The sequence below is a fragment of the Polypterus senegalus genome, chromosome 2 (assembly GCF_016835505.1).
Source record: "Polypterus senegalus isolate Bchr_013 chromosome 2, ASM1683550v1, whole genome shotgun sequence".
Taxonomy (NCBI): Eukaryota; Metazoa; Chordata; class Cladistia; order Polypteriformes; family Polypteridae; genus Polypterus; species Polypterus senegalus.
The window spans coordinates 110,301,857-110,329,550 of record NC_053155.1 but is presented as its reverse complement, the minus strand read 5'-3'; the positions used below and the strand labels follow the sequence as shown (position 1 = coordinate 110,329,550).

The 27,694-nt window shown below is 36.6% G+C and overlaps 1 protein-coding gene across 4 annotated transcripts in view; it reads left to right on the top strand.

Moving 5' to 3' along the window:
- The window catches only part of cntn5 (contactin 5), a 1,359,131-nt gene that overhangs the window by 94,368 nt on the left and 1,237,069 nt on the right, over nucleotides 1-27,694 (top strand). The window contains exon 1 of one of the 4 annotated variants that reach the window (XM_039744348.1): nucleotides 1,248-1,411. The exons of the other annotated variants lie outside the window; for them this stretch is intronic. The gene's annotated coding sequence lies outside the window, so the exon portion shown is untranslated. Of the gene's footprint in view, nucleotides 1-1,247; nucleotides 1,412-27,694 lie in introns of those variants that run through there. 4 annotated transcript variants of the gene reach the window in all.

Sequence of the window (27,694 nt, the reverse complement as noted above, 5' to 3'; positions counted from 1 at the left end):
TCCAAAGTGAATAGCAGAACAGGGTAAAGCCTTCAAAGCTAGCAGTCAAAGTTAATAGAATATAGACTTAAATGTTTCAAGTAAACATGCCCTCAGACAGATTCATGCCCCATCCAGAGTAGGCTCTAGAAAATCATCTTTCATTTTCAACTTTGCAACCATCTGCAGATCACAACTACATTTTTAGTTTTAGTCCATGCTGCAAAACAGAACAAATGATTTCCATCTTTTGCTTTTTAGAAAACATATTTTTATATTCAACGTTTACTGTTTATCGAACATCTGCAATAGTGTGAACAAGTCTCGTATCTAATTTCTTGCCTAACTCTGTTAACTCTGCACAGAAACATTAAGGAAATGGAATGATTTTTGCATTTACATACAGTAGGTTATTTGAATCAGTATATATTTTATGTCTGCATAATTATAAATAAATAAATAGTATTTTTGATAGAAATGTAATATTTGCTGTGAAAGCTTATATACACAAGGACTTAGTGTTTAAGCTTAATTATTCTGCTTTAAATGTAGTCACCATTAAGATCATTAATCAATACATATTCCTTTATATTTAGAGACATATGAGTCTCCTTATTATTTTGGCTGTAAATACACAATTTTGGTAAATGTGCTATGGTAATAATTGTAAAGTTCTCAGCATTTGATTAATATCTCAGTAATAAGGAAAAGAGGACTGTGTTTTCTTATGACAGAATCAGTTTAATTGGGAAATAATTCTTGACTGACTACATTGGGATAAATACATTACTAATAATTGAACAACTACAGGTCCCTGGATTATTTTTTTTAACCTAGACATGCAAACTTTGTAAAATTAAAGATCTCATTTAATGTTCATTTACAAAGAGACATTGACCTTCTGGCATCCGATTCCAGCAATTACCTTATTTCTGAGATTTATAGACCATGAATATTGTAACAGAAACTGCATTGTCCGGTTCATCGCATGGTACTCTGAGCAAGAACCAGTTTTCGATCTGGAATAATTCCACTGGTTAAACTTGCAAAATTGTGTGGCATATTAGGTTATCAGTTATTCATTGCTGACTCCTTTGCTTGTGATTGGAGAAGCAGAGAGGGAAACAGAGCAGGAGGAGGGGAGAGAGAGGGAGAGATGATAAATTAATACCCAGAGGATTTACTCTCAGAAGCTGAGCATAATCAGGAGCATATCAGCTGGATCCACTATGAGAGTGAAGTTCCACCCTTTTTGGATGCAGATTCTCATTTCAAACAGGGCTTTTCTCAGCATAGAGTTATTGGGTACCAGGGAAAATAAAACCAAGAAGTATGTTTTCCTTTTTAAGCGTGATATTTATTTGTGCTGCGTGTGACTAGGATGTGGAAGAATTACAAGTCTATTCATAGGCTGGTATACCACTACATTTAGGTTAGTGCCTTTTTTTATTTCTTGACAATGAGATCTTTTTTCTATAACACTATACTGGCACCTACAGGTGTCAGATTTACAAATGAAATATCTGCTAACATGTTGTCAATATTTTTCACTTGAGCATTTTAATCAGTCGTTTTCTTGCTGTATGGTAGATTTTAATGTATTTAAGCTAGTATAAGTAGACAAAAAAAGATTAAAAAAAGATGTAAAAGTTTAATCTAATTCAGCGTAAGATATAACAAAAAGCAGAGCTGGGATTTTAGTTTGTTTCTTTATAAGATTACTTTAAGGAGTATATTTTTGTATATGTGTAATGTTTTATTATTCTAAGTGGAAAACAATTCATACAAATATATACTTAACATTTAGCATATATTGATCACTCAGAATAATCTAACAGGTGTAAAATAAGTCACTTTGATATATCTATTAAAAATGTACAGTTTGGCATTTAAACCTCACAATTAGTGTGTATTATTGCATTCTACAATTTAAATAAAGCTTTTTTCTGTTTCTTAGAAATAAAAAGTATGGAAGAGAAATGCCCTGTATGCCCTTCTGCCTCGCAGTTAGGAGACCCGGGTTCACTTCCCAGGTCCTCCCCGCGTGGAGTTTGCATGTTCTCCCCGTGTCTGCGTGGGTTTCCTCTGGGTGCTTCGGTTTCCTCCCACAGTCCAAAGACATGCAGGTTAGGTGCATTGGCGATCCTAAATTGTCCCTAGTGTGTGCTTGGGGTGTGTGTGTGTGTGTGTGTCCTGCAATGGGCTGGCACCCTGCCCGAGATTTGTCCCTGCCTTGCGCCCTGTGTTGGCTGGGATTGGCTCCAGCAGACCCCTTTGACCCTGTGTTAGGATATATTTGGTTGTAAAATGACTGAGTGACTGACTAATTTAGCGTGGTGTAGTTCTTATTACTTTTACTTCACAGATCCAAAATCCAGGGTCCCAGACTTTTTGCCCAGGCACTGCATGAAGGGGCACCGCTCATTTTCCCCATATCTGAGAAAGCTTTCCTTCCGGTCTCATTTGTTTTCATCTCAAATCCAAAGATGTGTGTATGTGTGTTACTTTAACTGGAAAAGTACTGGCATCCCCTTCAGGTTTTGCTGTCTTCTTGCACCAAATACAGTACTGCTGACCAGTCACTGCCTAATAGGTAATTGTGTTGAAAATTGATGGATGGATATATAAAATGAACTACTTGAATAAGGACTTCTTTGGTTGTGCAGTAATGCTGTATTAGGTTGGGAGGAAGCACTGTGTAAGACCTCAGCAGTATCTACGTATGTAGTCATATGCAATGTGGACCCAGTATAACTTGCCTAGTTGTACCATATCAATTGTTTTGTGGGAAGGCACAATAAGAAATGTATTTATGTTATGAGGGGGCGCACTGACAGCACAGAATACAATTACCTGAAGAATAAACTTTAATTACGTATGTCGAGTTGAACTTTGTGATGTTCTGCGTGCATAACACAAAAACTTTTCAAATACTTGAAGAAATTTGTATAATAAAGCAGAATGATAAAGAAAATACTGGGAGTGAAAATCTTTCCCCTGGATTCTGCTTTGCATTAACTTGGTTTCATTTCAGCCACTGTCTTTAAATGTTGTGCTTGCTTCACAGTTTTGTTCAATGATTTCTGCTGGAGGCAGGGTGACACAGTGGTAACATAGTGAGACCTGGGCGTGAATCCCAGGAGCTACCTGTATGGAGTTTGCAAATTCTCCCTGTGCTTCTGTGTGTTTCCCCCAGGTGCTCTGGTTTCCTCTGCTAGTAAAAGATGTGCAGGGTATGCAATTCGACATTACTGAAATGCTCCTGTGTGTGTGGATTCGTACATGTATGTGTGTGTATACCCTGTGATGGACTGGAACCATGTTGATGGATTGTTCCTGTCTTGTGCCCTATGGGTGCTGGTATAGGCTGCAAGTGCACTGGGTAAGTGAGTTATAATTATGGGTGGATGGGGTGAAGTCTATTGGTATATTTTGAGGAGACTGTTTGTTAAGTCTGGTCCAAATGGCCTGATTAGTGCTGAAATAAATTGGCCAAAACTAGTAAACAGCTTAGTAAGACAATATCTAAATTGTTTAATTTATTGCCTTTAATTAAGGAAAGTATACATACAGAGAACAAACACTAAATATCAAAGTTTAAGCCTCCAACAACAGTTAAATCTGAAAAGCATTACAGTTACCAAAATTATCTATAAAGCAAAGACCACATTCCAAAATCAAAACTGAAATCTCCCAGAATGAATCAAAAGGCAGAAGTATCCTAAATAAAAGGCAGGAAACCTCTATTAAAGGGAGCCGATGAGCATAGCTACAAGGGTGTAATGCCATAGTGGCCACACATGATTTTAATAGCCCTCAGATAACTGCTATCCTAATGGCTGTAGCACCTAAGAGCTGTGATTTAGTTTGAAATCCTGCCCTGAAATTAGCAATCGATATAATACATGATATATCAAGTAAATCGCTCCACTGGTCCAGAACTATTTGCTTTACTAAGAAAAACAAAAAACACTAATAAACAAATATAAATACAATTAACAAAAAATGACAGAAAAAGCAGAGAAGATGGTAAAACAACGCCTAAGAAAAGAACATCTAATGTTTAACACCTTCCCTATTAAAGACTGAGGTACAGTAGTTCATTTGCCTTTGCACTTCAGAGTAGGACATGCCCATTAGTTCAAGGATGCACTTTGTGCTTCTCTTTTCACACCTCCTTACTGAACTACTTATTTGTCTATTTAAATCATGGCCAGATTTACATTCTACTTCAAATATAGTGCCAGAGCATATTTGCATTCAACAGTGTTTTATGAAATTACCAAATATGATGTTATTCATATTTATTGCTTATACACATGTCCTAGGGTGTGACAGTGTTATCATAAAATAAATGAATAAATCTTTTCTAGAGTTTTTTTTAATTGGTATTATTTTTACTTACACAGAGCATGTTGATTTGAATTTTTCACATGTTGCTTAATAACTAAGACTTTGGACCTTAAATCTTAACGGCTGTCATAAGCAGCATGGAAAGATTTTTAAGGGAAGGGGTGTTAACAGTGGAAATGTTATTTATGCTGCCATTACATGTTTAATTAAAGGTGGATCTATTGTGTAGAAATATGATTAGATAGATACTAACCTCATTAATTCTGTATCATACCGCACACACAAGCCTTTGCAAATACTGTGAATCCATTCATATTCAGTATAAGTTTTGTCCATTCAGGGGTCTGGAGAACAGATAACTATCCTGGCAACTCTGAGCTTAACACAGAAGGCAGCCCTGCACAGTGTGTTGAAGAGCAGATTCACAAGAACACCCACGTTCAGTCACACCAGGCCAGTTTAACATCACACCTCAAAAACAGTGTACTAGTTTACTTGTGTTGTGTATTCCACAAACTAATCTGAGAAAGCATTCAGTTAATCCACTATACCATTCATTTATCCATCCATGCATTTCTAAACCTTTGAGAAACATTCCTTTTTTTCAAAATAGACAGTTCTATATTGCTTTGCTACACTAGTCATCTTTTCTCCCCAGAATGCAGCCTATAGGTACCCAACAGGCATTTTATCAAAACAAATATTTAATAGCTACATTATATCTTTTAGTAGCATCACAAAATAAGAACAATTTTTAAAGGATAGAAACGATAAATGAGTGTGTAAAGAAGACTAAATATGCTGTATAAATCAATGCATTCATACTTAAAACTGATGTCTTATTTGCACATGACTTCTAAAGTTAAGTGGTGTTTACTGTTTCCATAAATTAATTTGCAGACTCCTGTAACACACTGAATTATATTTTGTGCTCCACTTAGTCTTTCATAAGCTTTTGCAGAGGAGCCTAAATGCTACTGTGGTGATGATGAGATTTAGATTTTTTTTTTTATAAATAGTATACTTTTTGGGAACTAACGTTATTTGTGTTCAGTACTGGTTTGCCTTGCACCCAGTGTAGCTGTAACTCCCAATACCTTGCAATTAAAAGGGTTTCATTCATGGATGGATGGATGAATGACATTATTTGTTTAAAAAAAAATCCCAATTCTGTTTTTCACCAGGAGCCACTTTTATATGTCCATGACGAGGCAACTTTTTTTTCTCTGTCCAGTGCCAATAGAGATATAAACATTCTTTCAACAAGTGTCCTATAAAGATAAGCACTCAAACCCTCGCCCTGATATTTTAAGCAGTTACACTTAGCAATAATTTTAAACCATCTTGGAATCATTTAAAATCATCTTTATATCATTACAGAATTCAAATGTTGCAGTCAGCCTACAATATGCTACATCAGTGGTTGATGATTTAATCCTCATCTCCAACTGTGTGACTCTTAGCAAATCGGTAAAAGAGGCTGAGTTCCAATTATATTTTTTAACAGTTATAATGACATCCTGGTCTTCTCAGTTGCCTTGGATAAAGGCATCATCTGAATATATACCTTACTTTATTCCCAGTTAAGAAGATTGTTCAAGTCTTAGCAAACTCTGTGATTGCCTCCTGGTTATCGGCTACCCTTACATCTTTGGTAGCATCTGCAAATTTTCCTTCTTGTGATTTTACATCATTAATATAAATTAGCAAGAATAATGAAAGTAGCACCAATGCCCCAGGGACTCTATGCATGACCTCACCTCATGTAGAGCATTATCCTCTAATCTATACCATTATTTGTCAATACATTGTTCAACTTGCACTGCTGTTTACTGCTGCATGTTTATGCTATTGGTTCAGGATTCATTTTCTGTATTGAAGAATATCAAAACCTTTTTGATTGTCTCTGTAAAGTGTAATTATGCTTTGATTTTGTACAGTACCGATGTTCCTTGCATCTTGCCCAATACTCAAGTCCTCTTCTCCAAGAATACTTACAGATTAGTTTGGTATAACCTTTACCTTCTACTTTATGCCCATGTGAACTGACATTTAAAATATTATTTTTATCTAAATATCTTGTCTTTGAATATGCTTTCCATTATTTTACATGCTATAGAGGTAAGGGTTATGGGCCATTAACTTCCCATTCCTTAGGTTTCTTTCCAATCCATAGTGATTGCTGCAGTAGGCTTGGAAGTAATATCATTAACTACTAGTAAAATTTCATTAAGCTGCAAGAGTTATTTTTTTGTTTTTAACATATTACTACCAAAAACAACCCCAATTCTTCTGTTTTAAAATCTGCAATGGCAAAATTACAATTACAGCTTAATCTGTTTATTTATTATCTTTTTTTAATTGCTGATGTATTGTTGTTCATTTTAACATTGAGAGTTTTAGACTTTTAAGTCACCTTTTTAATTTTCCTTCACTCCTTTGCATGTCTTTTATTTTAAATCATTTTGGACTAGTAGATAAATTTTAAATATTCCTTCAAGTTTTAGCCAGTTTTTATTCATTTTAAATTTCTTGTTATATCCATTATTATGTTTTTTTTTTTCTGTTAGACTAAGGGTGACCCAACGATTATGCCATTTATTATTTATTGTATTGTGCTTACTTGCCTACTTGCTTTGCTGTTTGGTGTATAGCAAGTGTTTATTTGTAGAAATTCTCCTTTTTTTTTTTGCAAAATTGTATGTCTTCCTTGTAGTGTGTATTTGTATATTTAGGTAAAATGTAAGCTGAACCATAATCTGACAATGATTACATTTTTATGCATTTTTTTATTTTGTTTAAATGGGTTTTCATCCTAAGCCTGGTCATTGTTGGTGTGCACTTTACAAGATCTCTCTGTGTCTATTTGGGATTTTACTCCCACATCATAAAGATTGACTCTGTATGAATTGGTTTGTAGATGTGTTCTTAAGTAGATCTTGCGATGGACTTGCATCCTTTTCAGTGCTGTTGTCTGTTTTACACCCTTGTGCTGCCTGGGATAGGCACTGGCTCTTTATTAACCTGACTGGAATTAAGTAAGTCTTGGAATGCTATGCTAAGTTATACATAAAAATAGAAAAAGATTCTGAAAAAGGGGAAGGAAGCAGTAGTTTGCCATAAGTATTAGTCATTCTTTTCTCTTTCTAGCAGGGTTTTGGCTGTCATTATTGGGAAAATTGAAAGCACTTTTCCTTTGGAAAATGATGTTGTAAGTGGCACATCTGCAGAATCCAAGTATGGTAATGCTCGTTTTAGTAACAGCCTACTACTAAATATGATCATTCATGTGATTCTTTTATTTTTTAATGATACATTTTCCATTATTATGATTTTGAAACTCTTTTATTTAGTTTCTCTTTTTATGTATTAGATCTGTATCATCTAAATATGCTTAGAAATACTATTTATTTTCAGTAACAATTTATAACGTTTAATAATTGCCTCAATTCCATTATCCAACCTGTTATATCCTGTTTTGGGCTACTAGGCTGTCCTTGGCAGTGTCAGGTAGAAGAAAATAAACAGTTCTAGATGGGCACCAGTGCATTGTAGATTATGTACACCCATATTCACTCATACAGAGCTAGTTAAGAGTCTTTAGCTAATCTAAAGCACACATGTTCAGCATGCAGGAGAAACCTAACTACTGCAAAACATTTTCAGTGTATTTTTTCCACCCTTCTATAAATGCTTATTTGAAGTAATTTCCTCTACCCAGAAGCATAGTGTTCATGAAGTCAGTGCATATGTACAGTGTTCGCAGCACTGGTATAGCATGACGCTTAGTAGTGCTGTGGGCATTTAAACATTATAAATGAAATAGAAAAAAAACATTGAAAGAGTTAGGACTTAATTGCCACTGTGTCAAGACAAAAAAGGTAAAGGAAAACAGCTAGCAACTCTTCCAGATTCAGATAAACACACAGAAGGGACGATCCATTCTCTCAAGGTCTGTCAGGCTCTTTTATCCTTCCTGGCTGGAAAGAGCTGAAATGATGTGAGTCCTTCTGGCCTGGGTAGGCCTTCTTCAATTTAAACTGTGTGTAAGTACCGTTTGACATCTCCTCCTGTCCCCTGGAGTCGGTGTCCATCATAAACTCACCATGGTTTTGGTTTTGACAACATACAGCATAATAAACAGTATGCTCAGATTTTGTGCAGAGAAGATGCATATTACATTCAGAAGAGCCTCATAAAGTTTTATACTAGGCTGGGTTGCATACCGTTTTTTAGGAAAACTAGTTTAAAAAGATCCAACCAATGTGCTGGAATTTAAATTAATGAACATGTGTCAGCAAAAAAATGAATATCAAAATATAAAATACAAAGGGCATAAGTCAGAGACTAGAACTGGAAGGATAAAATAAGTGCATAAATGAACCTTAAACTAATATGCTGTATTAAATACTATTTACATATATAAGAAATCTGCACAGTATGCATATTTTCATGTATAAACATAGTCTGTAAAGCAAATAAGTTTCATTATTAATTCCTATTTGTGTAGGAGTTTCTGAAAAGACTAGAATCTCTTGGAGGATTGTGTTTTTTTAACTTACTTTTTTTCAGTATTTCAAGCATCTGAATTAATATAATGCGATTCCTTCAATTCTGAATTTGAAGGAAAGGGCCCTGCAGATTTGGGTCTTTGAGACGTAGGAGTTGCCAACTTTATAGTTCAACATGCTCTTCTTATAGTTACATAATGCCATTAATGCTGTTCCAAAGGGCTTGCCATAATAACACCCCTATGGAGTTAAATGTGTTCTGCATCAATGCAGCCTTAGTTGTGTCATTAACTGTAATTTAAACTAACAAGCAGTTGTGCCTTAATCATTCATTATAGCAAATAGGAAGGCTAAATTAAGGTACTGCCTGTATGAGACCAAAACAATTAACTTTTTCAAATATTTCAAAAATATTTCAGAGTTATCTCCTAATTTTGCTGCTGCAGATGGAAAAGCAAAACTAAACAAAGTTATGAAGTACATTTAGCTTTAAATTTTATGCTTAATACAATGAGCTTTAGGTTATAACTTAATTTCAGGTTATTTCATCAGCAATGCTTAAAAATACAACGCTGTGTGAAGGGTCACTTATGAATTTAAGTGTTTCAAATTCTTCCCCTTAGTCTCATACATTTGTTTATTTGATACAAGTTCAGTATTTACAAGAGGGTTAAAATCCATTAGCTTTTCTGTATCACTTAAAAGCAGTGGGCCTTTGAGAGTCATGCATCTTTCACCTTGTTGTCAAGGCTGACAATTGCTTGTATAGACCGACATCTGACTGCACCTTTGGGAATATAGCTTATGTACCACATGGGACCCAGAATGAATGACCAGACCTTTCTGTTTAATTATTCTATTTTAGATCTCATCTCTATCTTTTAAAGACAACACTCTACATTAAACAAGGCAATTTTCTTAAAAAAAGTTATTTTGCTGAATATAAACTGTAAGTTTATGTAATGCCTATATTTCATCCTAATAGAGAACTTTTGATTAACTGTATTAAGCTCTGCAAAGCAGCTGGCGGGGGTGAAACTAAATTAAATCTTTGGAGGACTAACCTTGAAGTCATCATTGTTGCTGTAATAAACTCGCAAGCACAGCATCCTCTGCACTGATGATGTTGCATGGTGATCCTTTACTTTTGGACAGTTTTTATGACCTTCTCCTGACCCTTGCAAGTCTTGAGTATATTTCTGTCATTAAGTAAAGGCCTAACAAGGAAATTAAAAAGTCAGTGATGCCTTAATAGAACTAAATGCCATCTAGATAGAGGAAAGATTTAGGATGGGAGAATTTGCAGTTGATGTGAAAATGTTTTCGTGGAAAATACACTGCCCTATACTGTGTGGCCTGATAGATAGTCCTACATACATTTTAATTAGATCTTGTTTTACCTGTCTATCTTAACATTTATCTTACTATATGCCAGATTTTATTTTTAAATATTTCAAACAGCATATTATAGTACATACAGAAAAACAGTATTGCAAAAGTATTTGAATGCACTGAAAAATTCTACAGTTATTATTCTTTGTTATTTAATAAGACATAGACATAATGTTGCAGCCATTTATGGTACTGCATCATAGCTCTACATACTTGGTATACGTACCCAACCTGATCTCTGCCACTCAGATGCTTAACTTACTTTTCTGTTTTCCTCCAACTTTCATAAATGTGTATATTAGGTTAATAGGTGACTCTGCATTTGGCCTAGTATGAATTAGTAGTATGTAAGTGTATCTTTTGAACATCTGATATTCCATCCTGGTTGGTTCCTTCCTTCTGTCCGATGCTGGGGAAATAAACTCTAGCTCTCTGCAACTCGTTGATGGTAAAAGCACAATTACAATATTGATATTTATATATTCGTTTAGTTGCTTTAAGAAATGTGTAGATGTATCCATCCTGAATTTGTCTCTCTCTCTCTCTCTCTCTCTCCCTCTATATATACTGTATATAGAAAATATATAACAAATATACTAGGTGCACTTGCTCAGCTAATCATGTGTATTCAACTCAATGAAACCTGAACCTGAAAGGTCATCAAACAAAATTTCACAATTTTTCAGATCAATCATTCGACAGGAACCTTTTTTCTAACCCTCCCTTGAGCTCATTCCATTGACCACCTAACTTAAGTAAACTTCTCATCTACAGCTCTCTTCACACAGGAAAGCCACATTACTTACCAGGCACTTTGAGCTTTTACAGAAGCCAATGTGTCACTTGCAAATAGAGACAACAATGAGCCTCTTGCCTGTGTAAAAATCTTCTCTACTGCATTTCTTCTAGGATGTGTATGGCCATTTCCACAGGTGGAACAAGGAGATAGCTAGAAGGCCATTTCAGCCTGCACATTCAAATCATTAAAAGCAAAGACATTACAAAGCCTATAGTAGATCAGATCATATCCCTTGGTCATAGCCACACTGATCTTGCTGTTTGTGTTCTTTCACACGACTTTAACAACACTTTTCAAAGAAAAACAGAAGCTGATCTCAATCTCACCTCAGGATCACACATTTCTTTGGGTCATAATGACTAACTTTTTAATCTCTCCCTTCATTTTTTCTAATGGCTGCTTTTTCTCACTTGCTCTCACCTTTTCAACTTTTATCTGCCACTCCTTCCCCTAGATATGTTACCTACTCTTTCCTTTTCAGTTGCACACCTGATAAAGGATATACAGGTGTAACATTGTCTTTAATGTTCTTTCCTTTTTAGCATGGAAATAACTCAACCTTTTAAATTTTTTTGAGGATGAATGCTGACACAGCTCTGCACTAACTCAATATAAATAATAAGCAGATATGATTAAGTGGTGTAGGTGTTATTATTGACCACTGCAGTGACATATAATTTTAAATTCACTTGTCCTTCTATGATAACAGGGTGACCAGACGCTGAGGTAGCAAGGCAGCCCCAAATCATGATACTTTAATTGCCATGATTCATGAGGTTTTACTGGTGTGTAGTTAAAACTCTAATCCCAGAAGTCCTGTTAGATCATTCTTTGCAATACTGAGACATGTTGTCTCTCATGATATATCTCCATGAATATCCTTCTTGATCAGTGTTTGCTCATAGTGGATACTTGAACAAAGACTGTTGCAACTTTACCACAGGTCCTTTGGTTTTACCATAGGGTTCTTTTTTAACCCCCTTCAGAACTGGGCTGCTGTACTCATTGCTCAAGAGTAGTGACAGTACTGATCTGATCTGACCTCACTGGTTGGAATGTCTGACTCTTATTAGTTTTTCGTAAAGTCATAGCCTTGAAGTTCACATTCCTTTTTCCAGCCTAGACTGTGAATGTTAATGCGGACATCGAGGTAATTCAAAAGGATTTACAAACGTCTTGCAACTGTATCTTTATTACTGCAGTTGGTTTCATTTTCATGTATGTGTGTATTTTGCTATTTGTTCACTGAGTGCAGGCTTTAGAGCACTGTAACAAGGGCACATTGAAATATAATGACAAGTTTACTAAATGCACAAAGCACATGTATGAGTGTACAAATTACTTAAAACATACGGTAACACACGGTAAAATAAAGCAATTTCAAACTGAGTGGATTTTAACAATATATGGCCATTATTACTGTTGTTTAGATACAGCCAGTTGACTCTGGTGGAGATAAAAGCAAAATCTCCAGTCAGCATCATCCCTACACAAAGTAAACTTCTTGGGTGGTCCACATTATAAGACAGTTTCAACAGACACAGTAACAGCCCCTGAGACTTAGGTCAACTGGCTGCCCAATCCCTCCTGGACATTCCACAGTATTATATGGTACAATTTCCTTTAAATGTTTACTAAATAGATCAGGCATATTTAAAAAACTTTAGGAATACAAAGGGAGAAATCATTAAAAATGAGATGGAAATAGCAAATGAAATTAACAAATATTTCACCCAAGTATTTATGAAGGAAGATGTAAGTCAAATGCCTCATGCATATGAAAAAATAAACTCTGAGTGCATAGATCGTAAAATGGAAGAGTCAGGTGTGCTTAAAGCCCTCAATATCATGAAAATTAATGATCTTACCAATTGTATTAAAGAAATGAAAGATGTCATCTATAAACCCTATTTCAGCAACCCATATTTCAGGAGTCACTTCAGAAAGGAGAAGCACCTGAAGATGGGAAAGTTGCAAATGTGCCCCCAATCATCAAGAAGGGTGATAAAAAGGATCCTAGCAATTACAGATCAATTGGTCTTACTTCTGTACCATGCAAAATTATGGAAGCTATAATAAGAAATCAGGCCGGCACAGTGGCGCAGTGGTAGCGCTGCTGCCTCGCAGTTAGGAGACCCAGGTTCGCGGTCCTCCCCATGGGTCCTCCCTGTGTCTGCGTGGATTTCCTCTGGGCGCTCCGGTTTCCTCCCACAGTCCAAAGACATGGTGGATTGGTGATTGTAAATTGGCCCTAGTGTGTGGTTTGTGTGTGTCCTGCAGTGGGTTGGCACCCTGCCCGGGATTGGTTCCTGCCTTGTGCCGTGGGATTGGCTCCAGCAGACCCTGTGTTCAGATTCAGCAGGTTGGAAAATGGATGGATGGATAATAAGAAATCAATTAGAAAATGACCAAGATGAAAATAATATTCAAAATAGCAGCCAGCATGGGTTTATGAGGGGATGATCCTGCCTAACCAATGTTTTAGATTTTTTTTTGAAGAAGCAACCAGAATAGGTAACAAATACAATGCATATAATTTAATTTGTCTAGACTTTCAAAAAACAAAGTCCCACAGCAAAGATTAGTCTAGAATTAAACTAGAAGCTGTAGGCATCAGAGGTAACCTTCAGATACCTTCAAAACTGGATCTCTAGTTGGTTATTTAGCAAGAGACAAAGTGTACAGTTAAGAGGAGAATGCTTCACATGGATCAAGGTCACCAGTGAAATCTCTTAGGGGTCTGTCCATGGACTACTACTTTTTCTGATTTATATTAATGGCATTGATTCTGGTATACACTGTGTGCACAATTATTAGGCAAGTGAGTATTTTGACCATATCATCATTTTTATGCGTATATTCCAACTCCAAGCTGTATTAACTTGAATGCTTATTGGATTTAAGCACGTCAGGTGATGTGTATTTGTGTAATGAGGGAGGGTGTGGCCTAAGGAGATCAACACCCTATATCAAGGTGTGCAGAATTATTAGGCAGCTAGTTTTCCTCAGGCAAAATGGGCCAAAAAGAGATTTAACTGACTCTGAAAAGTCAAAAATTGTAAAAGTCTTTCAGAGGGATGCAGCACTTTTGGAATTGCTAAGATATTGGTGTGTGATCACAGAACCATCAAACATTTTGTTGCAAATAGTCAACAGGGTCGCAAGAAACGTGTTGAGAACAAAAGATGCAAATTAGCTGCCAAAGATTTGAGAAGAATCAAACGTGAAGCTACCAGGAACCCATTATCCTCCAGTACTTTCATATTCCAGAGCTGCAACCTACCTGGAGTGCCCAGAAGTACAAGGTGTTCAGTGCTCAAAGACATGGCCAAGGTAAGGAGGGCTGAAACCCAACCACCACTGAACAAGAAACATAAGTTGAAACGTCAAAACTGGGCCAAGAAATATCTGAAGACAGATTTTTTCAAAGGTTTTATGGACCGATGAGATGAGAGTGACTCTTGATGGACCAGATGGATGGACCTGTGGATCAGTAATGGCACAGAGCTCCACTCCAACGTGGAGGTGGGGTACTGGTATGAGCTGGTATTTTTAAAGATGAGCTAGTTGGACCTTTTGCATTGAAGATGAACTCAAAATCAACTCCCAAACCTACTGCCAGTTTTTCAAGACACTTTCTTCAAACAGTGATACAGGAAAAGACCATGATTTTTATGCAGGCCAATGCTCCATCACTTGCATCGAAGCTCTCCACTGCGTGGCCAGCCAGTAAAAGCCTTAAAGATGAAGGAATAATGACATGGCCCCTTCCTCATCTGACCTAAACCCTATCGAGAACTTGTGGGCACTTCTTAAACGCTAGATTTACGGGGGAGAAAAACAATACACCTCTCTGAAGAGTGTCTGGGAGGCTGTAGTCACTGCTCCACAAAAAGCTGATCGTCAACAGATCAAGAAACTGACAGACTCCATGAATGGAAAGGCTTATGACTGTTATTGGAAAGAAGGGTGGCTATATTGGTCATTGATTGATTGATTGATTTTTTTAAATGTCAGAGATGTTTATTTGTAAATTTTGAGGTGTTTGTTTATTATTCTCACTATAACAGATGAAAATAAACAAGTGAGATGGGAAAATTTTCATTTTTCCTTTAGTTGCATAATAAATCTGCACACTAATAGTTGCCTAATAATTGTGCACATATGTATTCCCCTGATGATGTTCACACTCACATTTCCGTTGTGAAACATTCAGGTTTCAGGTTTATTAACATTTTGGATTGACTGATAGCACTGTGTTTGTTCCATATTAAAATTAATCCTCAAAAATACAACTTGCCTAATAATTCTGCACACAGTGTAGTTAGTAAACTTGTGAAATTCACAGATGACACTAAAATTGGAAGGATGGTGGAAACTTAAGGAGGCAACAAAAAGAATTCAAAAGTTATATCATAAAAAACTGTTGAATTTAAGTCAAGGGATGTTATGATCAAGCTATAATGCACTAGTGAGACCGCATTTGGAGTATTCTGTGCAGTTCTGGCCACCATAGTACAAGAAAGACAGACAAGCAGTTGAATCTGTGCAGAGGAGAGCAACCACATGCATCCCAGGACAGAAGGGGCCTTATGTATAAATGGTGCATATGCACAAAAATGTTGTGTACTCCCATTTCAAGATGTATAACAACTAAACTTGGTGTAAAGCCACGCACATTTTCACGGCAGCCTCTCACTGCGTGTGTAAGTTTCTGCTCAGTTTTGCCACTGTTTCTGTGTGGTATCTCTCTCTTTTTTAGATTTGCATCAGTAATGTGGGATTTGTAAAATACACCCAAATTAATTTCATATTGTTTACATATTTAATTCACTAGATTATAATCATTTTGTAACGATATAATTTTGCACGGAATGGCTAAACTAAAATTAGAAGAGAGACTGTATTTATAGATGATGATGACTGGCTTCTAAGTCGATTTTAATTTATAAGAGCTGTCCTTTTGGAGCTGTGTGGTGAACTGGCACTGGCTTAACAAAGGCAGACTTGGCAAGTTCTGTCCACTCTCGGGTTTATAGCCACAGGAGATTTTCAATGTGAACTTGCTGACCAATTGAGTATTTCATAAATATGTGCTAGGAGATGAAAGGTACCGACCTATGTTTTCTGGTAGAAAAGAAGGCTTCTAGAATTAACCTAAAAATGGAAAAGTGGGTAAATGGTTTCATTTTTGCCTTTTATAGTACTAATAAAGGCAAAATTACTTGCATAAATTCCACAGCTTACAACACAAAAATGAATTAATGTGATGTGTATATAGCCATTATAGACATGTGCCTCATCCAAAATTTGCTCCTGATACTCCCAGAATAGGTGCCAGCTCCCCAGGAATCAAAAATGATTGGATTAATGATTCAGTAAACTTGTAAAGTACTATATACTGCATCTGTTACTTTGTTAATTAGCAAAATAATTATTATTACTTATTATAATTTACAATGATTCTCTAATATTCAGAATTGTTGAATAACTAGCAACAAATGTTCTTTCTGTATGAAACAGGATAGTGCAGGATTGCTTCCTTACACCAAAAAAATTGCAAACAAAATGTATCAACATAAAAATAAAATAACAAAATCAACCAGTACTTAAAAATGTATTTAATGATTCAGAAATAAATGCAGGAAAACTCTAAAATGTTGTCCAGATTGTGTTGCTGCCTTGCATCCAGTGATACAATGCTTTATCTCATTATAATCCTGAATTGGATTTAGTCGTTCAGAAAATATACATAAAAGTAACCAGTTTAGAAGAGTGTGATTTCAGCCTGATAAAAAAAAAAAACTTGTACCACCAAGAAATACATTTTCTTTCTGGATTCTTAACTCTCTTTATTTTTTTGACATTTTTTTGGTACTGCTGTGTACAAAGAAGCACAAAGTGGCCTTCAATGATTTAACAATCAGTCCATAGAATAGTACATATGGTAGAAGACCACGTGCGATTAGCTCGGCATTCACAAGTTTCAACATGTCAGAAAGCACTTAAATGTTAAGTTTACTGATCTGAGTAGTGTGTTGAGGACGGAATAAAAGTACAGGAGCCCTGAACTGCATAATTGAAAATATTCGATTTTGTATATACATGATATTATGCCATACATATGAGATCAATATTAATCTTTTTTTTTCAGTATTGCTTTTAAGGAAAGCATCTTGAATTAAAAAAATATTTGGTATTGTATGTCAATATTCTTCATTGTGGTCTACACGGATGAAAATCAGTGCTATTTGCAGCAATCTCAGAGATGGCAATAAAAGGCTGGACACAAGGGCTAATTCACTGGGCAACTGTTGAAGTCTGTTTGTTCTTTCTGTATGGCAAAATGCACATCTGGCCAGTATAGTCTTTTAAAGGTTGGCATATTCAATGAATACACTGCTATTTAGAAAATGCCATCTACTACAGAGTTTATACAACACTGCAGAGATTATGGGCATGTGCCACCTCAAAGAATGCACATGGTTTGTATGTGTATATATTATTTATTGAGTAAGTGTAAGGAACAGTAGTGTTAGACCACAGGAATCCCACCCCTAACTCCTTTTTGGTGATAGTCTGTGGATGTTTAGGGGATCATGCCCAAGATGGCATTTTATTTACAACAATACTGCTCCGTTTATCATAATATGGTTCTTTATGACATTAAGAAACAGTACAGACATTGTGAATATAGGTATAGGGTGTGATGTGGACAATGAGAAATTGGGGTTTTAAAGATCGAAAGTGTAGACACTGCATTTCAGAACTTCAATAAAATGGAGAACCTTTAAACTATTTTCTAGCTGTATTACCATTTATGATTTGATAGCACAATGCTGCCATTTGTATATAATTGTTATCATATTGTACAGTTGTAGTTTTATTTTTCTTCAGCAGTACACAATAACATGTATGAGTGTTAAATTGCATGTAATGAATTAATCTTCTTACAGTCTTCAAAAATAGTTGACAACTGCACTGCTAACGTTGTAATGTCCGTGTGTGAAGGTTCATTCTAAATTGTTTTTAAACTTACACATTTCCATTTTATATATAACCCCCCTCTGAAAACTTCCTGCCACTACCATTCATTTACTCCTGTTTTATGTTGCAAGAATAACCAAGCAGTTTGATTATAATGAAGGATGCTTTAAACCAGTCATCCTACAGTTCTAATGAATATTTCTTGGTTTCAGAGAACTGCCTAATTACATATTATACAATTATTTTTGGTTCTTATCACACTTCAGCTAAGGCCACAAAATGTACTTGTGGGGCTAAACGAGACAAATATTGACCTTTACATAATCTCACTTTAAGGAAAACGAGGTACAATTGAGGAGAACAGTCCCTTCACAAGCTAATTAACTACTGCTTGTTATCGTATAACATTTTCTCTTCTTCTTAAAACATTACTTTTGTATTGCTTGAGCTTTGTAGCACAGATTATGCACCATTTTGACAACTGTGCTATACTGGCATATACACTTATGTTTTTTTTTTTAACATAGCACTTGTGTCAAATGAGCTCTGGAAAGGTAACTGAGGAGCAGATTGTGCCAGTAAGAAATTAAATGTTGCTTAATCTTTACAAAATAACAAAAGGGTAATCAAAGAAATGATAGGAGGTCATCCAACCCATGCCTTATATCATTGGTTAGTAGCTACTTAACTATTTCATTAGTTATTGGCAAGGTGGTGTAGTTAGCAGTACAGTAAGTCCCCTACATATTGTGGTGGACCACTGGGGGCCCTTACCTGGCCTTTGGAACAGAAGGACCCAGGGAGAGGGCTAATTCTGGATGTTGTCTTCCCTGGACTGATAGAGAGTACTGTAGCTCCCTTGGCTTGCAACGGAACCAGGGGGTGCCTGAACATTTACTAGGCCCTGTTTCGCAGCACTTCCACCACACCAGGAAGTGCTGCCAGAAGAAGGTCATTGGGCACCTGGAGTCCTTCCAGGTGTCCTATAAAAGGGGCCAGTGTCGGGAGGATGAAGGACAAAGCCTGTAAGGAGGACTAGAAGTGAAGGGACTGTGCTGTGCTTGTTGTACTTTATGTAGTGTGCTTTTGGAAGTGGAGAAAAAGCGCTTCCCCAGTCTTGAATAAAAGTGTGTTGTGTGCTGCACTTGTATTTCTGCTTGTCTGTGTTGGGTTAGGGCAGTTGTACGCACACCAGTAGTCCACAAAATGAATGAGCTCTGCTCCGAGAATGCATTTGGAAGTCCACTTTGTTCGTAAGTCCAGTAGAGTCCACCAAAGTCTAGGCACCCAACGAACACAATGCAACCCCTAGCCCTCCACTCCTGTACAAAAAATGTACAGCTATTTGTACATAAGAAAATGCTTTTAAAAGTTAATATTTGTATTTTGTTAAAGATGTATTGTTTATTTTAACAATAAACAATATGAAGTTAATTTTTGTTTTTTATTTTTTTCTGTCAGCTGATATCACTGTTTACGCTATCAGGTAGCCTACATATGGAATCCTAACCTACCACTTCTCAGCTCCTATCAAAACCATATTTCTATTGTATAGTATACAAGAAAGTGCTTTTAAAAGATTCCTAGTGTATTTTAACAACAAACAACTGAAAGTTATTTTTTATTATCATTTTTTTTCAGCAGCTGATCTTGGTACAGTAGTCTCACTTATAGATCGCAAATTAGCCCAAGTAATTTTCTTCAAATCCATATAAAAAATGAGTTATTCGGATGGCATCATCACTTGACACCTATTACCCATCACTTTGTATGGATGCCCGGTAGGTTTTCATGCTGAAGATTCTTGGAAAGTTTTTAAGCAAGGACAAAAAAAAAAAAGCATCTCAAATAAAGAACTTCTGATGCTAACTCCAGTTTAAGTGTATCAAAATAAAAGCCTTCGCTAAGTCTGTGGTACTTCTGGTGGGATGCTAATATCTGATGATCATACATACAGAGTTGATTAGGACAAGCTGATGAAAACAAGCTGTTCACAAGATCTGACCAAAGGTCCCTATTTTGCCTGCGCTCCACCACATTGCTTGGTGTTGTAATGTATGTTAATGTGGTACTCTGAGTGAAGAACTTATCCTTAACGAGTTTCCAACTGTGTCCCTGTGTTCTTGTTTAATATGCTTTATTTCTGATATCTTGGGTTTGAAATAAAGCAAATTAACACAACATAAACAAAGATAAAGCCAAAAGCACAAGCACTTGTAGAGGATGCACGCACTTGAGTGAGAATCTAAACAATAATAGCATGGGTTTTGCACTCCGCCTAGCGCCACACATGCTAATTATCTTACACGCTGCTGTGAAATTTAAAATTATGCTATAATGTTTAATTTTTCACTTATTTAAATACATTTTTATGTATTGGACATGCCCATTTCCATTTTTGAAAGTTTGTAACTTGAAGGTTCATATGTATGGGACTTACTGTACTTTTTTACTCACAGCTTCAAAGAAAAACTGCCTTCTTCTCATATTCCTAAATTACTGTTTGTTTTGGAACTCTGATTTCTTTTCCAAAGGCATGCATGTCAGGGTATTTTACATGCTAAACTGGTCCAATATGACTGGAATGTTGGTACGTACAGGAATGTGCTCTGAAATCACTTGGTGTTCCATAGTAGCAGACCTATGTTTTTTGGTTTCTTAAGCTTAAACTGTTATTGGGCCATTTCACAACCAGCAACAAGATCTGGGTAACCACTGTTAGCTTCTTCAAAGGAATTGTTCCATGACAAATCTCCACAGATTTTTAAAAAATGTAAACACTACATCTCAGATTTTAATTAAAATTGCTGTACTAGATTATCTCACATGTCAAAGTCACTGTTGTGAATACATGTTCCTATTCTTTATAATTTTCAAGTCACCAGAAAATGGATACCCTGAAACTTTAACTTCATTAGTTTCATAGTTGATCCACTCCTGGTGTCCCATCCAACTTTTCCTCCTGCCTTACACTGAGAATTCCTGGGAAAGGCAACACCTTCTCATTTTTCTGCAATGGAAAAAGTAGGTGCAGAAAATGGAAGAATGCATAATTGATCCTGATGTGTAAAGCAGAATCATATGACTACATTGATCTCATGTAATATGGTTTAGGTATTTGCATACTCAGTACTCAAAAGGATTGTGAATGATACGTGTTTCTTTTTGCAGTGCTCTTCCTCATTTTTTTAGGACTCTGCTTAACCTTAAATAGTGATCTTCTTCCTGTAGTCCAGTTGACCAGACTTTTTCAACTTACAAAATCTTTACTGTAGTTTACTATTAAAGCACATATCATATCTGAAGGCCACTTTGAACATTTCAAAGGAAATAACTTTCAGTGTATTGTAATAAGATTAGACATTCTTCTGACTTGTCATCAAGATTTCATGAAAAGGAGTATGCTATCACTTGAAGTTACAGAGTAATATTTGATCCAGCCATTAGATGTTATCTTCTGCTTTTTAAAGGTGAAGCGTTTAATATATCTAGTCTACTTATTTTTCAGCTACAGGACAACTTCCGCATTATTCTTTTCAACTGGGAACATTTAAGCTATCAAGTCAGCATAGGCTTAAAGCAGGCTGTCAGTCATCTTGATCAAAGGATATGAAGACTTGATTAATATCTGACTTATTGCTTTTTCAACATCTATCACTGTCTGTGTCTCTCTCAAACCACTTGTTCCATTTTTTCATTTAGTATTTTGAACTAAATTGAGAATCCAACAAATTATCATATACATGACACCCAGCAGAGAATAGTGACTGTTGTCACAAGGTAGCTGAAATATAAGGTCATATTCAAAGGAAATGGACATTTACCTTTTATACAATAAACCCCATTTACAGAGACTAGTGATCGTGTTGTCCGTGTGGAGTTTGCACTTGCTATTTTTGTCCATTTACTTTGAATTTTCCTCCCACATTCAATTTCCTCCCTGGCAGTGTGTTGTAATGATTAAGGTTTTATCTATGTCACTCACTTATTATTCTCAAAGGAAATTGCGGGGTTAAAGCAGCAGACAAAAAAGGGCACAACTATACATATAACAAAAATTACAATAGTCTTAGGTATGCTAACAAGGTACAAATACACCTACTGTATATCATGACTAATCTGAGAGTAGATTGATATAGTGTGGGCATTTACAAAGTATAACATAATAAGAATTGACCATACTTATAAGTTACAATTTTACAGCACAGAAAGTCCATCATTGTCATAGCATGGGTGTGAACAAGAATAGGATCTTCAGCATCTGCAGATCTGCAGCAGACTTGTGTCCTGTTCTAGGTTGTTTCCTGCCTGTCTCTCAGTGTTTCCAAGATTGACTCTGAGTGCCCAAAAATGTGAATTATAAGCATGGTTGAGAATGGGATGAAATGAGAGGATGAGGCCAATACAGCTATGGAAAGGTTGTCTTTAGCCAAGGACAATAAGTTGAAATGATATATGTGGTTATACTGTCTCATTAAATGTAACTGTTAACATGGAGGAGAAAGGAAAGACCTTCTCAAACTAGCTTAATTTATTTATTTTCCCTCTGTATATGTTGCTTTTCCCTAACTGTCTTTATTTTTATTCATTCACTTATATACAGTATAAACCCTTTCTGGCCTCACATCAGTTGTAATTTTGTGTATGTGAATCCATTCATAAACTCTCTTGGCAGACACCCAGCAGCCTTGGACTTGCGTGCACATTTAACAAAAAAAAAATGTGGTGAGCAGGCAGTCTCTTTGTTCTCTTGGGTTTGAAAGGTAGTAAAGAAATCTCTCGAGTAGCAACAACAACAAACTAAACCCATGGGGATCATTAAGGTTTTCACTTTAAGATGAAATGAGGATATGATAGACATAACACTATTTCTTTTTTCTTAAAACACACACACCAAGTAGGACAAAAAAAGAAAAACTTTTCTTACTGAGAACCTGGTCAGTAAAACTAGCCGTCAAGGTAAAACAAATGTTGGACACATTAACTCTTCAATTTTTCTATCCCCCTTAATATGACTACTCTTTGACAACTGTGTGATTTATCTCATCCTAATGAGGACACTGCCTGCAGTCAACCCTGGGGCCTTTCTTTCAATCCCAAGCCTTTTATTGTTGAGGTATGTTTCTTCCACTTGGTAATTTAGAAGAATTCTTTAATAAATGTACAGGACTGGTGTCAGTGGAAGTTGGAGCAGTCAGAACATTTACTGAATTGAAGTCCCAGGCCTTAATGGAGTGGTGTATTAAAAATGTGTTTGTAAAATTTACCCTTTAAAAAAAGTGTAAAGTGTGCTGCAAAATATTTATGTTTGCAAATGAAGTGAATCCAGTCTACCGGATCTTTGCATAATTAGTGATACAGAATAGCTAAACACAATAAAATATTCACAATTAAAGCTTGAAATCCTAAAATGCATTCTCTAAACTGAAAATTAGGTCTGTATGTTGCATTCATTTATTTTTAGGCCTGTTTATATAAACTGCTCAAAAAATTAAAGGAACACTTTGAAAACACATCAGATCTCAATGGGAAAAAGAAATCCTCCTGGATATCTATACTGATATAGACTGGGTAATGTGTTAGGAACGAAAGGATGCCACATCGTTTGATGGAAATGAAAATGATCAACCTACAGAGCCCTGAATTCAAAGACGCCAAAAATCAGAGTGAAAAAATTATGTGGCAGGCTAGTCCATTTTGCCAAAATTTAATTGCAGCAACTCAAAATTGTACACATCACTTTGTATGGCCCCTGTGTTCTTGTATACATGCCTGACAACATTGGTGCATGCTTCTAATGAGATGACAGATGGTGTTGTGGGGGATCTCCTCCCAGATCTGGACCAGGGCATCACTGAGCTCCTGGACAGTCTGAGGTGCAACCTGGTGGCATTGGATGGACCAAAACATAATGTCCCAGAGGTGTTCTATTGGATTTAGGTCAGGAAAGTGTGGTGGCCAGTCAATGGTATCAATTCCTTCATCCTCCAGGAACTGCCTGCATACTCTCACCACATGAGGCCAGGAATTGTCGTGCACCAGGAGCCACTGTACCAGCATAGGGTCTGACAATGGGTCCAAGGATTTCATCCTGATACCTAATGGCAGCCAAGGTGCCTTTGTCAAGCCTGTAGCGGTCTGTGTGACCCTCCATGGATATGCCTCCCCAGACAATCATTAACCCACCACCAAACTGCTCATGCTGAATGATGTTACAGGCAGCATAATGTTCTCCATGGCTTCTCCAGACCCTTTCACTTCTGTCACATGCTCAGGGTGAACCTGCTTTCATCTGTAAAAAAGCACAGGGCACCAGTGGTGCATCTGCCAATTCTGGTATTCTATGGCGAATGCCAATCGAGCTGCATGCTGCTGGGCAGTGAGCTCAGGGCCCATTAGAGGACATGGGGCCCTTGGGTCACCCTCATGAAGTCTTTCTGGTTGTTTGGTCAGAGACATTCACACCAGTGGCCTGCTGGAGGTCATTTTGTAGGGCTCTGGCAGTGCTCATCCTGTTCCTCCTTGCCCAAAGGAGCAGATACTGGTCCTGCTGATGGGTTATGGACCTTCTATGGCCCTCTCCAGCTCTCCTAGAGTAACTGCTTGTCTCCTAGAATCTCCTCCATGCCCTTGAGACTGTGCAGGAGACACAGCAAACCTTCTGGCAATGACACGTATTGATGTGCCATCCTGGAGAAGTTGGACTACCTGTGCAACCTCTGTAGGGTCCAGGTATCGCCTCATGCTACCAGTAGTGACACTGACTGTAGCCAAATGCAAAACTAGTGAAGAAACAGTCAGAAAAGATGAGGAGGGAAAATGTCAGTGGCCTCCACCTGTTAAACCATTCCTGTTTTGGGGTCATCTCATTGTTGCCCCTCTAGTGCATCTGTTGTTAATTTCATTAACACCACAGCAGCTGAAACTGATTAACAACCCCCTCTGCTACTTAACTGACCAGATTAATATCCCATAAGTTTCATTGACTTTATGCTATACTCTGATTAAAAGTGTTCATTTAATTCTTTTGAGCAGTATATATATATATATATATATATATATATATATATATATATATATATATATATATATATATATATATATATATATATATATATATATATATATGGAGTTGTATGTAATAGAGAGCCTGGCATCATTCAGATTATGAAGGGCAAGAAAACTGATTTAGAATGAAGCAATTTGGAATGTTGCTTAATTTGACCTTCTGTATAGAGTTCTCAGCCGAATACCTAAAGTAAACTTTTTAAATTCACAACAAGAAGTTAATTATTTGATGTTATGCGCACTTCTGTTTAAATAACAGAATAGTTCCCATTCTTCATTAAAGCTTTTTGAAAGCCCTATGCTGACCAGTGCTCTGGCCCCCATGAACATGCACTGGATTAGGTAGGTTTAAGAATATAAATCTATGTATGTGACTGAAACAGTCAGCAAGAACAGTTCAAAGGGATTTTTAAAAAAAAAATTGATTATTCTATTTAACATGTTATAGCAAAATAGCAAGAAGTTCAATGTAAATGGAACATGTTAATCATTAAAACTGTCCTGAAGGTTACAAGTAAGAATACTGGCCAATGTCACAATTAAAATTTAACAGCTGTTAAAGTTATTAATACATTGCATTCAAATTATATTTATTAAGCCTTTCTGGATATTGTGCAGTACATGTTCTGCACAGTTAAGCAGTTGGCTACTCCGCAAACAAAGCTGTATACCATGCTGACTAGGCTCAGTGTGTTAAACAGGACAACAAATTCAAAACTATCATCTGTGCATTCATCCATTTTAACCCACTTATTCCATTAAGTGGCATTAGGCCGAAACAGAGATATGTCAGGGACTATTATTTTGAATATTGTTTGCATACTGTAGTGGGGGTTATACTTTTAGGTATCCATTAGGTTCATTTATTTTTGAGACATAGTTATAGTTTTAATTTTGATTTGTGATTTGAGCCATTATATTGTGACCATTCTAATGGTGCTATTGTTGATTATTGTTGCTAGGACCATCCCGGAGTGGACATAACCTCAGAGGTTGTGTCCTCTCAATCATGACTCAGATTGGATGAAAGGTCCCCATCAGATTACATGGATTCCAAAACAAAACCCTTCAAACCTTTTTTGATGAAAAAAAAATTCTTTGCTTTGCTTCTCTGGCTTTTGAATTCTCTGCTCTCCTTCTGACTGTGATTTTTGTCTCATCATTATTGGCTTAGATTACTTATACAGTAGCTGTTCTCCTGGTTCTGACTATCTCTAGGTTTTTTTTCACTACGTTCTTGTTTTCCAGTAGCCCTTTAAATTCTCATGCCTGCTGGGCATAATACATAAGGTCAATGTCACTTACACATATAGGGAAAGTTAAGTTCTGTTGATGAACTTAATATGCATGTTTCTGGGATGTGGAAGCTGTGAGGGAGCAGTATTAACAATTAGGCTATCATACTGTTCACAAAACTTTAGTATAAAATGTTGAAAACACATACAAGTACACAGGCTGTACCCTCTTAGAATTGACTTTTTATATACACTGGTATGGGTTTTAATGTGTATGGCTGTTTGGCTGTTCTTGATTAAGAACACAATACAACGGATACAAACATGGACCATACTTCTAGGAAATATTGAGAGTCTACTCTCCTTGGAAATAGTCAGAATCTACTAGCTTTATCAACTCAACAAGTGTTTCGTCTTCTTTTTGTATTAGTATTGCACTGTTTTTGTTGAAAGTACTGGGTAGAACATTTTGGCATACATTTTGATTGAATATACTTTGTTAATCCCTTTCTGGGTGTCAGAACACAGGGTCAGCCATTATACAGAACCCCAGCATGAATTTTTCAGCTTATGGGCCTTACTCCAGGGCCCAGTGGAGTGGGATCACTTCTGGCAATATTGGGATTTGAACTGACAATCTTCCAGATACCAACTCACATTCTTAGCCACAAAGTCACCACTCCATTCTAGTAAGCAAGCTAGTTGTTTGTCAGAAAAAAAAGATGAAAAGAAATACTATGTCTAAAAGAAGGAGTAGGCTGGTTAAAGACCAAGTTTTAGAAGTTGAATTGGTTCAGGAGCAAAATAAGTTTTCAAGCAAGATAAGGAGTACAGTAGATGCATTTTACAAAGATTCACAAATTGTTTACAATAGTTCAAATGCAGCTACCAGACAGGCATTCTGGGACTAGTATGACTCTCCGTACAAAAAAACTCCAAATTTCAGGTGCCCTTGTATTTTAAAGATTTTAGTGAAGTTCAAAGCAAACATCCATCCATCCATCCATCCTCTTCCGCTTATCCGAGGTCGGGTCGCGGGGGCAGCAGCTTAAGCAGAGAGGCCCAGACTTCCCTCTCCCGGCCACTTCTTCCAGCTCTTCCGGGAGAATCCCAAGGCTTTCCCAGGCCAGCCGGGAGACATAGTCCCTCCAGCGTGTCCTGGGTCTTCCCCGGGGCCTCCTCTCAAAGCAAACAGTTCACACAAAAAAATAGAGTTAAAAGTTAATAATATGCGCAAAAAAGAAAGGGGAAAAAGAGAAACGTATGATAGTCTTCTTGAACATCTAGTTTACATTCTTTAAGGTTTCTATGTATTGTTCTACTGTATGTAACATTCTATGCAACATTTTATTCAGCAGTCAGAAAACTAT